We start from the raw sequence: 11,056 nt of genomic DNA, 5'->3' as shown, positions 1-11,056 counted from the left end.
GTCATGGATGTTGGGTAGGAGGTGGCTGGTGGATACGACTGAGCCAGAGGAACAAAATTAGAGGATGGTGCGTGTTTAATATTCCAAACAGTTTTGATCAATGTCACTCGACAATCACAATTCTGCTCTGGAGTCATGTTGTCCATCCAATGACTTAACGTTAAGAGAAACTGCTGATTATGGTTAAGGGGTTCTGGACGACAAACTACCTCGACATGATTGATCATGGAAGTTAACTCTAGCTTATACCGAGTTTGCTCCTCCTCTATTTTTAATAAACAATCTCGGAAGATCAGTGCAAGATCCTCAAAGACTCTATGTGGTCTTCGAAGTGGCCTCGGCCTACTTAAAACTCTGTCAAAGGCAGAAGAAATGAACTGTTGAGTATCTTCAATCTGAGCACATGTCTCAGTTTGCCGGCCGCGCGACTCCAGAGCAGAATCCTGTGACTGAGATGGTAATGAAGTTTGATCGGTAGATCGTCCAGACAATTGTTCGGTTGAGTCCTCATGTTCAACAGGTTCTGCTTCAGGAGGGAGTGTGCTTGAATGAGTCCTAAAATAGATAGGGAAATAAAAGGTATAATTTCTATATTCATAATTTTTTTTTGTCTTCTCTTTAGGAAATTTAACTCACATGCGCTGCTGAAAACAACGTTGAAGAAATTGAAGATGTAGTGCATATTGGTAAGGTTTCCTCCGAGAAGTACCCGAACCACTTGGCGCCGTTCGTTCATGATTGAGGTCACGCATAAACCTATCGCGTATTGACCTCCAGCGTGTTGATATGATTTCAGCTAGAAAATAAAGAACAATTTTAATAACCGTATATAATGTTATATATTCTTTTCTGTTGACATCGGATTGCATAAAAAACAGTTGCCCCAGGCAGTCCAAAATTCTGCATTGTATTTAACTGTTATTTTGCCCGGTACCTGAATTGGCTGTATCAGTTGTTGAAACAAAGTTTTCCAAACATAAAACTTATGCTCACTTTACTATTCTTCCAACTAGAAACATCACTATCAAATCTTCTAAAACCAAATGATTTAACAAAAGGATTGAAATTAATGTACCACAATTTTTTTTAGCCTGACGACTCAAATCGTTCCATGTGGGAACCAAATTGGCATAGACCTCTTGCCATTGTCGACGATTCGTGTTGTGGTCCGAGTGCTTGGGGTCTGTTTGGTCCCATAGAGCTGGCCTTGCTTCTACTAGCTGTATTAGCAGTTCACAGTTTATGATTGGGAGAAATTGCCTATCTTCCTCGTCCAATTCTTGCTGTCTACCCTATTTGGTTTAAAACAAATGTTATCATTACCTATAAAAGCTACCTGCAATTCCAATAGCACTTAAGTCTTTTGGATAAAACTTGTATAGCGAATATGTTGCATGTGCCAACCACTGCCCACTGCATCTTTTGTTTTAATAAAAAAATATAAACATTTTTTGTATTTCCTTGTATTTGGTCTTTGGGTGTGAACGGCTATAAAGATATAGACTTGGCGAGCGGGTCATTGCTTTTTATTTTATAAGAGAGTAGCCCCTGTTCATGGTATGTCCATTATGGCATAAGCAACCCTTAAACTTTGGTTTGGGTAAAACAAATGTCTCCAATCCTCATGGTCATTTGTTCTAATAATAAAAAAAATTTGAGGTATGATGGCCACGTTATCTTATAGGTGATATAAGATACTGTATACTGAGGGCAGTGTGGACAGCTCACATCACAGCACATGTGCTTACTCACACGGCCTACACGTCCACCACGACTGCCACGACCACGTTGTCCGCGACCACCACGCCTGGAAGTTCTTTTTTGAACAGGTGATGGATTTTCAATTTGACTGTTTGGCTCCTAATAAATAATATAGTTATCACAAAAGAAAATTGATTTAGTTAGAGAACCTAAGTATAGATACTCACATCATCGTCGTTATGACGTCTACTTCGCGGATTTTCTATTGAATGTGTACCCTCCTGTGTCTGAAAAACAAACACAGTTTTCTATTCAGTGAAAATTGCCATCTGCCTGCCCTGCAGCAACCAAAATGCCATATACACTATTTCAAATCTTGTTGCCAATACATTGGCCTATCTATCCTTTTGCGGTGTTGGCAAATCATGTACCTTTCGAGTTTATATCCATTATACCAATTATGGATGTGTAGAAACCAAAAAATCTAAATATAACATTCCACACTTACTGACTCCATTGGTTCAGGAGAAAAACGCAATTCCTCGCCAGCAGAGGATTCAGTGTCGGAGTGTCCCTGAAATATATAAATATGTATTGTGGTTCAAACATATTTATTATTTGGATCATTAATAATAGATTTTTATTTAAAGATTTTTACCTGCATGTGAAAGGAGGGGGTACTTCGACTGCAAACCGAAGGACAAGGCGAAGACATCTGAAAACGTTACAGAAACATTATAGACAAGAGCTTATAGACATATTTCAACATACACATTGGCACAAGATGCAACAAGGGTAAAAACAGGGATTAGTCAAAACACAAAATTGCTCCTCTGGTCATTAAAATTATATCAACCTTATAGCATTCCCCAGTAGCATTATAGCATCCCCCAGTAGCCTTATAGCATTCTCCAGCAGCCTTATAGCATCCCCCAGTAGCCTAGTAGCACCCCCACAGTAGCCGAATAGCATCCCCCACTTGCGCAATAGCATCCTCCAACAGGCTTCAACAGTAGCATAATAGCATTCCCCAGTAGCCTTATAGCATCCTCCCATAGCCTTATAGCATCCACAGTTTAAAAATATTTGCCCCCAGTAGCCAAATAACATGTCCCAGTAGCGTAATAGCATCTCACAAAAGACTAATAACATCCCCCATGTGCCTAATAGCATCCACAGTTTCAAGATATTAGCCCCCAGTAGCCATATAGCATGCACCAGTAGATGATCGAAGTAAATACTTTTCAATTGCATCAATTCATACCCTTTTCTTGAGACTTTCTCCAACTTGCACATCAGCCTTCAGAAATGGTGAGGAGTAGCGCTCACGTGACTGTCACATGACACTCCCTTGTTTCCTGTCTTCGTTTGTAAGTTCCTGTTTGTTCTGCGCATGTTCAGCAACAAAAAAAACGTACTTTAGGAACGCTATGTCCGCGAAATAAAAATTGAACAATCCGTTTCTCATTTACTACAATGAACGTGAATGGACGCTCCGTCAAGAATCCGCTTTTCTGAACGTAGAAAAAAATCCTGCAAGCAGGATTTTGTTTTCCGTCTGAAAAAACGTATTCCGAATGTATTACCAACTAACGGAGTCAAACGTATGCATACATACGTCAATTAGTTTCTATGGGAGGTTGAACGGATACGTTTTTAGATTTTTTTTTCTACTTCCAGACGGACTACAGGAACGGAGAGCTTGAACGCAGATGTGAACATAGCCTAAGTCAGACACAGGAACAGAACAGCTGAATTATCAAGCACTGCTAGTTTTCCTCCACCACACGCCTGCTGCAAGAGAAACCATTTTACATTTTTTTTGCCTTTGTGATACGTATTTCCTCTGTGTTTCACCTGTTAAAGACACTGTCTCACTTCAGCAAATATAATTTATTATGTAGGGGAACTTAATACAAGCCACTTACTAATCTATTGTTATTATCCATATTGCTTCCTTTGCTGGCTGAATCTTCAATAGAAAATGGATGATCAGGAACTCAGATGAGGACCCCACACCAGCTTTTCCAACTCCAACCAGATATATCAACCGCATGGTATGAAGTGTGAGTCCAGACTAAATAGAGGAGCAGTAATGACCACAAGTTACACCTGAGACAAGAGGTGTGTTCATTACCAACAACAACAGTGCAACAAGTGAAAACAGATGGCTGTCAGATAACCTAACGGGCAGCCAGTCTTTCAGATCTTCTAACCTCTGTCACAGAAGGGACCGTGACAGTAACTAAATTGAACAGAATGCATTCTGGAGCATTCCGTTCTGTTCAGTTTAGTTTTGTCCCCATTGACAATAAATGGGGACAAAACTGAACCGTTTTTTTCCGATTTTGAGCCCCTATGACGGATCTCAATACCGGAAAACTAAAACAGTAGTATGAAAGTAGCCTTATGCACTTTTCCATGGTTATGACCACCCTGCAATCCAGCAGCTGTGGCCGTGCTTGCACACTATAGGAAAAAGCATTTTATTATAGTGTGCAAGCACGACCACTGCTTATGTATTGCAGGGTGGTCATAACCATGGAAACAAGCAGCGTATAATGTGATGGAAAAATGAATCCAGCCAGCAAAGGAGTCAATATGGATAATAACAATACATTAGTAAGGGCCTTGTATTATGTCAGAATGGAGAACTATGATTGGATGTACTTTTTTGGGTAAAAAAAAAAGACAAAAACATACAGATTTTTCATGAGGGTAATACCTGTTTTTCAGTATTTGACTTCCAGACCGGGCCATTTACCCCCTTCCTGATTTATTAGTCTACTTTCACACTCACCTAATTTTGCAAATCTGATATGTGTCACTTTATGTGGTAATAACTTGGGAACACTTTTACTTATCCAAGCCATTCAGAGATTGTTTTCTCGTGACACATTGTACTTCATGTTAATGGTAAATTTGAGTCAATATGTTTTACCTTTATTTATAAAAAAAATACAAAAGTTGATGAACATTTAAAAAAATTCACTGTTTTCTAAATTTTTATCTCTCTGCTTTTAAGACAGATAGTGATGCCTCATAAAATATTCATTAATTAACATTCCCCATTTGTCTACTTTATGTTGGCATCATTTTGGTAATGTAATTTTATTATTTTAGGACGTTAGAAGGTTTAGAATTTTAGAAGCAATTTTTTAAATTTCCAAAGTCAACTTTTTTAAGGACCAGTTCAGTTCTGAAGTCACTTTGTGGGTCTTGCATAATAGAACCAACCCATAAATGACCCATTTTAGAAATGATACCCCTCAAACTATTTAAAATAAATTTTGTTAACCCTTGTTATTTCATAGGAATTAAAGCAAAATAGAGGTGAAATTGAAATTTTTGTTTGCAGATTTTCCATTTTATTTTATTTTTTTCCTAGAACACAGCAAGGTTTAACAACAAAACAAACTTAAAAATGTATTAGTCTACTTTCACACTCGCGTTTCAGTTTGTGATATCCGCTCAGGTCTCATAAGCAGTCCAAAATGGATCAGTTTGCATTCTAATGCATTCTGAATGGAAAGGATCCGCTCAGAATGCATCAGTTTACATCAGTTTGCATCAGTACAGTCTCCATTCTGCTTTGGTGATAGACACCAAAATGCTGCTTGCAGCGTTTTGGTGTCCGTCTGATGAAACTGAGCCAAACAAATTTGTCCTAGCACACAATGTAATTAAATGGGGACTGATCCGTTTTCATTGACACAATCTGGCACAATAGAAAATGGATCCGTCCTCTATTGACTTTCAATGGTGTTCAAGTACGGATCTTGGCTATGTTAAAGATAATACAAATGGATCTATTCAGAATGGATGCAGACAGTTGTATTATCGGAACTGATCCGTCCATGACGGATCCGCACCAAAGTGTGAAAGTAGCCTAACCCCGATTCTGCAGTTTGCAGAAACACCCCATATGTGGCCATATACCACTGTTTGGGCACATGACAGGGCACAGAAGACAAGGAGTGCCATATGGTTTTTGGAGGGCAGATTTTGCTGGAATGGTCTTTGGGCACCATGTTGCATTTGAAGAGACCCTGAGGTTCCCCCACAGTCAAAATCCCCTTAAAGTGACCACATTTTGTAAACTACACCACCCAAGGAATTTGTAAGGTGTGTAGCAAGCACTTCACTCAACAGGTGTTTCATAGAATTTTTAATACTTGAGCGTGAAAATGAAAAATCTCATTTTTTTTATTTTACATGAAAATGGTGTCTTAGGGCTAAACTTTCTTTTTCACAAAAGATGACATGAGAATATACCCCCAGAATTTGCTACCCACTTTTTTCTGAATACAGTAACAACCAAACTGGTCGTAAACTGTTATTTGGGGATACGCCAGGGCTCAGAAGAGAGGGAGCGGCATCTTGATTTTCTAACATGGAATTTTCTGTCAGGGTTTTTAAGAGCGTCTTTTTTATTTTTTGTTGAATGAGCTGCGTGAGGGCTTATTTTGTGCGGTACAAACTGTTGTTTTTATTGGCACCATTTTGGGGTACACTTTTTGTCTCATTCATTGCCTGAGCAATAGGTTTAGTAGATTTCCAGTTCCTGCTAAGGTATGCTGTATCTGATTGTCTATCTATAAACCAATTTCTGCCAGATACCAGGATTCTGACCTTCCACTGCTTGACCTGTGCCCAATTACTGAATTGACTCTTTGCTGTCTCCTTTGACCTCGAACCAGTGTCTTGGATTTGCACACATTCTTCCTGCCTGACTCCTTTGGGTCAGCAGCCAACCACACTGAGACTACTCCAAAAGGAAGCGACCTGATGCATTTCCTGCAGCAAAGACCAGATCCCTGTGGAGCAGTTAAAGGGTGAAAACCAGGGAGCCACCAGGATAATGCCCTTAGGGTAGGCCCAAAGCCAAGTCTGTTTCTTTGGCACAGTGGTTCCACCACTATAACAGCAAGTACTTACCTGCTGGACCCTGTACTGTTGCTTCATTTCTCCCTGTTGGGCTCCGTTTACCCAGCTGCAACTGTGATTTCATGTTGATAACACAAGACCATTGTAGCCAGTCATTGTCCTCAGATGTGTACCAAAGAGGCCAGTGATTGGCTGCAGTGGTCACATGTCAATATGTCATCACTGCTGCAGCACTCCTGCAGTTGCTTTTTGTAGGAGGATCCAATGTGTTGTTCGGTTTCTTCCTGGAACTGTACAGCCCCTTTAAGAGGACCTAGGCTTTTCATTTTATACAGAAAAGGTTAATGTTGTATAAAACTTTTAGTTTATCATTTTACCTACTATAAGAGTGTTTCTGCTTGCACAGTTTTCCACACTGCAGTGTCCCATGTTAACCTTAGATGTTTTGTAGTGTGATAAAATAACACAGGGATTCTGTTTGTTTTCATATGATAAAAGGTATTAAACCATGTAATTTAGGACATTATTCTTTTGTACCTGGATAACTCTAGAACTTATTACTTTTAATTCCTTAGAAAACCCTACAGACAAATCACTTTTCCAACGTTCATAGCATATGTTTTCTCTTTACCCAGTCAATTAATCCTTCATGCTATTATTCAAGTCATTGACAATTTTTTTGTCGTCCAAGTAATATGAATCCCGGCATATGCAGTGAAATACAAAGCAAATCCTAACAAAACTAATAGGAGATAAAAGAAAATCACGTAGGCCTTTGTTTTTGAACTATGCATGACCTTAAACTCTTCATTGGCCAAGCACCTTCACTACTAATATTATTTGACAGATAAGAATGATATAACTGCAGGTAATTGTGTTTAAGTAAGCAAAAGACAGCACAATCACAATAGAATCATGCAGCTGTATTTTCTGAAACATCAAACATAATAAAATTTGCATTAATTTTTTTAAAATAAAGGAGTGCTACATACTTCAACACTTGGAGCAACACTTGATCCACAGCAACTCAAAGCAAATAAAGAGTCTAGTATCTAATTAGCTTAATCTGTTACACAAAAAGTTATAGTCAGAAAATGCAAAAAAAAGATTTCCTCTGGCCAGGGGCGTAGCTAGAAATGCATGGGCCCCATAGCAAAAAAAATAATGGGCCCCCCCCCAGCTCCACATATCTATCGGGCCTCCCACCACCCCTTCCAGAGCTCCCACCCAAACACCCATCCTAGATCTCCCATGAGCAGTTTCACACTTGCAAGTAGTTTCACGCTTGCGGCAGGACGGATCCGACAGGCTGCTCAGCCTGTTGGATCCGTCCTGCTGCTATTTCGCCTTGCCGCCACTCCATCCCCATTGACTATACTGGGAACGGGGACGGAGCTCCGGTGCAGCGCGGCAGTGTGTGGTGAAAGGCTGGGGGACAAAAAGTACTGCAAGTCCGACTTTTTCGTCCGGTGGCCTCTCACGGCGCAGTGCTGTGCTGCGCCGGAGCTCTGCCCCATCCCCATTATAGTAAATGGGGACAGAGCAGCAGTCCAGCGAAATAGCGGCAGGACAGATCCGACAGGCTGAACAGCCTGCCGGATCCGTCCTGCCGCAAGTGTAAAAGTACCCTTAGTCTGTCATATAAGGGGGGGGGGGGGGATGAAACCCCAGAACTAGAGTGTTTCCCCCCAAAAGAAGGAAGGGGCGCCCTCCTTATCACTTCTGGCATCTCTTTTTACCTTCAGATCATCAGACTCTCACTTACTAATTACAGCACACACCCCTGTAGTGTCCACCATCAGACAGGGGAGGGAAGAAACCCCAGTTGGTGGGCACACTCTAGTTCTGGGGTTTCTTCCCTCCCCTGTCTGATGGTGGACACTCCAGGGGTGTGTGTGCTGTAAATTTGTAATTAGTGAGAGTCTGATGATCTGAATTCTATAGTTAAAAAGAGCTGCCTGCAGACCTACAATGATAAGGAGGGCGTACGGCATACATATTAGGACATCGTCAGACATCATCCACAACTCCATCCTCCGTCAGGCAAAACTCAATCAGACATCAGACAAAACTCCGTCCTCCGTCAGGCAAAACTCCATCAGACATAAGACAAAACTCCATCCTCCGTCACCCAAAACTCCATCAGACCTCAGACATCAGACAAAACTCCGTCCTCCGTCACCCAAAACTCCATCAGACCTCAGACATCAGACAAAACTCCGTCCTCCGTCACCCAAAACTCCATCAGACCTCAGACATCACACAAAACTCCGTCCTCCATCAGACATCACACAAAACTCCGTCCTCCATCAGGCAAAACTCCATCAGACCTCAGACATCAGACAAAACTCCGTCCTCCGTCACCCAAAACTCCATCAGACCTCAGACAAAACTCCGTCCTCCGTCACCCAAAACTCCATCAGACATCAGACAAAACTCCGTCCTCCGTCACCCAAAACTCCATCAGACCTCAGACATCAGCTAAAACTCTGTCCTCCCTCAGACATCAGCCAAAACTCCGTCCTCCCTAACTCAAAATACGCCCTACTACACACACTCTTCACCTGACGGAGCTGCTAGCTGCTGGAGAGGCAAAGGACCTGTGATGACGTTATGACCATGTGACGAGTCACGTGTGTGGGAGGGGTCAGATGTGCACAGCAGCTGGTAGAGTGTACAGAACAGTAGCCATCAAATAGAGCTCTGTACTAGAGATGTGTGTGTAACCTGCATGTAGCAGAGCTGTGTACTGGTGTTACAGAGATGTATGTGTAACCTGCATGTAGCAGGCTGTGTACTGTGTTACAGAGATGTATGCGTAACCTGCATGTAGCAGAGCTGTGTACTGTTACAGAGATGTATGTGTAACCTGCAGGTAGCAGATCTGTATGTGTAACCTGCAGGCAGCAGAGCTGTGTACTGTGTAGCAGATCTGTGTGTGTAACCTGCAGGTAGCAGAGCTGTGTACTGTGTTACAGAGATGTACGTGTAACCTGCATGTAGCAGAGCTGTGTACTGTGTTACAGAGATGTATGTGTAACCTGCAGGTAGCAGATCTGTATGTGTAACCTGCAGGTAGCAGAGCTGTGTACTGTGTAGCAGATCTGTATGTGTAACCTGCAGGTAGCAGAGCTGTGTACTGTGTTACAGAGATGTATGTGTAACCTGCATGTAGCAGAGCTGTGTACTGTGTTACAGAGATGTATGTGTAACCTGCAGGTAGCAGATCTGTATGTGTAACCTGCAGGTAGCAGAGCTGTGTACTGTATAGCAGATCTGTATGTGTAACCTGCAGGTAGCAGAGCTGTGTACTGTGTAGTAGATCTGTATGTGTAACCTGCATGTAGCAGAGCTGTGTACTGTGTTACAGAGATGTATGTGTAACCTGCAGGTAGCAGAGCTGTGTACTGTGTAGCAGACCTGTATGTGTAACCTGCAGGTAGCAGAGCTGTGTACTGTGTAGCAGATCTGTATGTGTAACCTGCATGTAGCAGAGCTGTGTACTGTGTAGCAGAGCTGTATGTGTAACCTGCATGTAGCAGAGCTGTGTACTGTGTAGCAGTGCTGTATGTGTAAACTGCATGTAGCAGTGCTGTGTACTGTGTAGCAGAGCTGTATGTGTAACCTGCATGTAGCAGTGCTGTGTACTGTGTAGCAGAGCTGTATGTGTAACCTGCATGTAGCAGAGCTGTGTACTGTGTTACAGAGATGTATGTGTAACCTGCAGGTAGCAGAGCTGTGTACTGTGTAGCAGATCTGTATGTGTAACCTGCATGTAGCAGAGCTGTGTACTGTGTAGCAGAGCTGTATGTGTAACCTGCATGTAGCAGAGCTGTGTACTGTGTAGCAGTGCTGTATGTGTAACCTGCATGTAGCAGAGCTGTGTACTGTGTAGTAGAGCTGTATGTGTAACCTGCATGTAGCAGAGCTGTGTACTGTGTAGCAGAGCTGTATGTGTAACCTGCATGTAGCAGTGCTGTGTACTGTGTAGCAGAGCTGTATTTGTAACCTGAATGTAGCAGAGCTGTATGTGTAATCTGCATGTATCAGAGCTGTGTGCTGTGTAGCGGAGCTGTATGTGTAACCTGCATGTAGCAGGCTGTGTACTGTGTTACAGGGATGTATGTGCAACCTGCATGTAGCAGTGCTGTGTACTGTGTTACAGAGATGTGAGTGTAACCGCATGTAGCAGAGCTTTTTACTGTGTAACAGAGATGTGTGTGTAACCTGGGAACTATAAAAAAGTGTAAAATAAAACATAAAAATTCAGATCACCCCCCTTTTCCCAAAATGAAAATAAAAGAACTAAAAAAATACACATCATGGGTGTCGCAATGTGTAAAAACACCCATTGTATAAAAATATATTCCCCATACGGCAAACGGCAAAACAGAAGAAAAAAAAAAGAGTCCAAATGTCCGATTCGCCGTTTTTGGTCGCTTCATTTGCTTAAAAAATGTAAATAAAA

General features: G+C 41.7%; 2 long non-coding RNA genes across 2 annotated transcripts; both read right to left on the bottom strand.

The window, feature by feature from the left end:
• Positions 1 to 394: 394 nt before the first annotated feature.
• LOC122933730 lies at positions 395 to 1,854 on the bottom strand. The gene is made up of 3 exons (XR_006388543.1): positions 1,753 to 1,854; positions 637 to 796; positions 395 to 555 (listed from the first exon to the last, which is right to left on the bottom strand). It is a non-coding gene; the product is annotated as an uncharacterized LOC122933730 (long non-coding RNA).
• Positions 1,855 to 1,938: 84 nt separating this feature from the next.
• LOC122933772 lies at positions 1,939 to 3,236 on the bottom strand. The gene is made up of 4 exons (XR_006388555.1): positions 2,966 to 3,236; positions 2,360 to 2,416; positions 2,210 to 2,275; positions 1,939 to 1,988 (listed from the first exon to the last, which is right to left on the bottom strand). It is a non-coding gene; the product is annotated as an uncharacterized LOC122933772 (long non-coding RNA).
• Between the last annotated feature and the right edge of the window lie 7,820 nt (positions 3,237 to 11,056).

This window comes from Bufo gargarizans, chromosome 4 (genome assembly GCF_014858855.1).
Source record: "Bufo gargarizans isolate SCDJY-AF-19 chromosome 4, ASM1485885v1, whole genome shotgun sequence".
NCBI classification, from domain to species: domain Eukaryota; kingdom Metazoa; phylum Chordata; class Amphibia; order Anura; family Bufonidae; genus Bufo; species Bufo gargarizans.
Note: the sequence above shows the minus strand (reverse complement) of the source record. Positions and strands in the feature narration are given on the sequence as shown.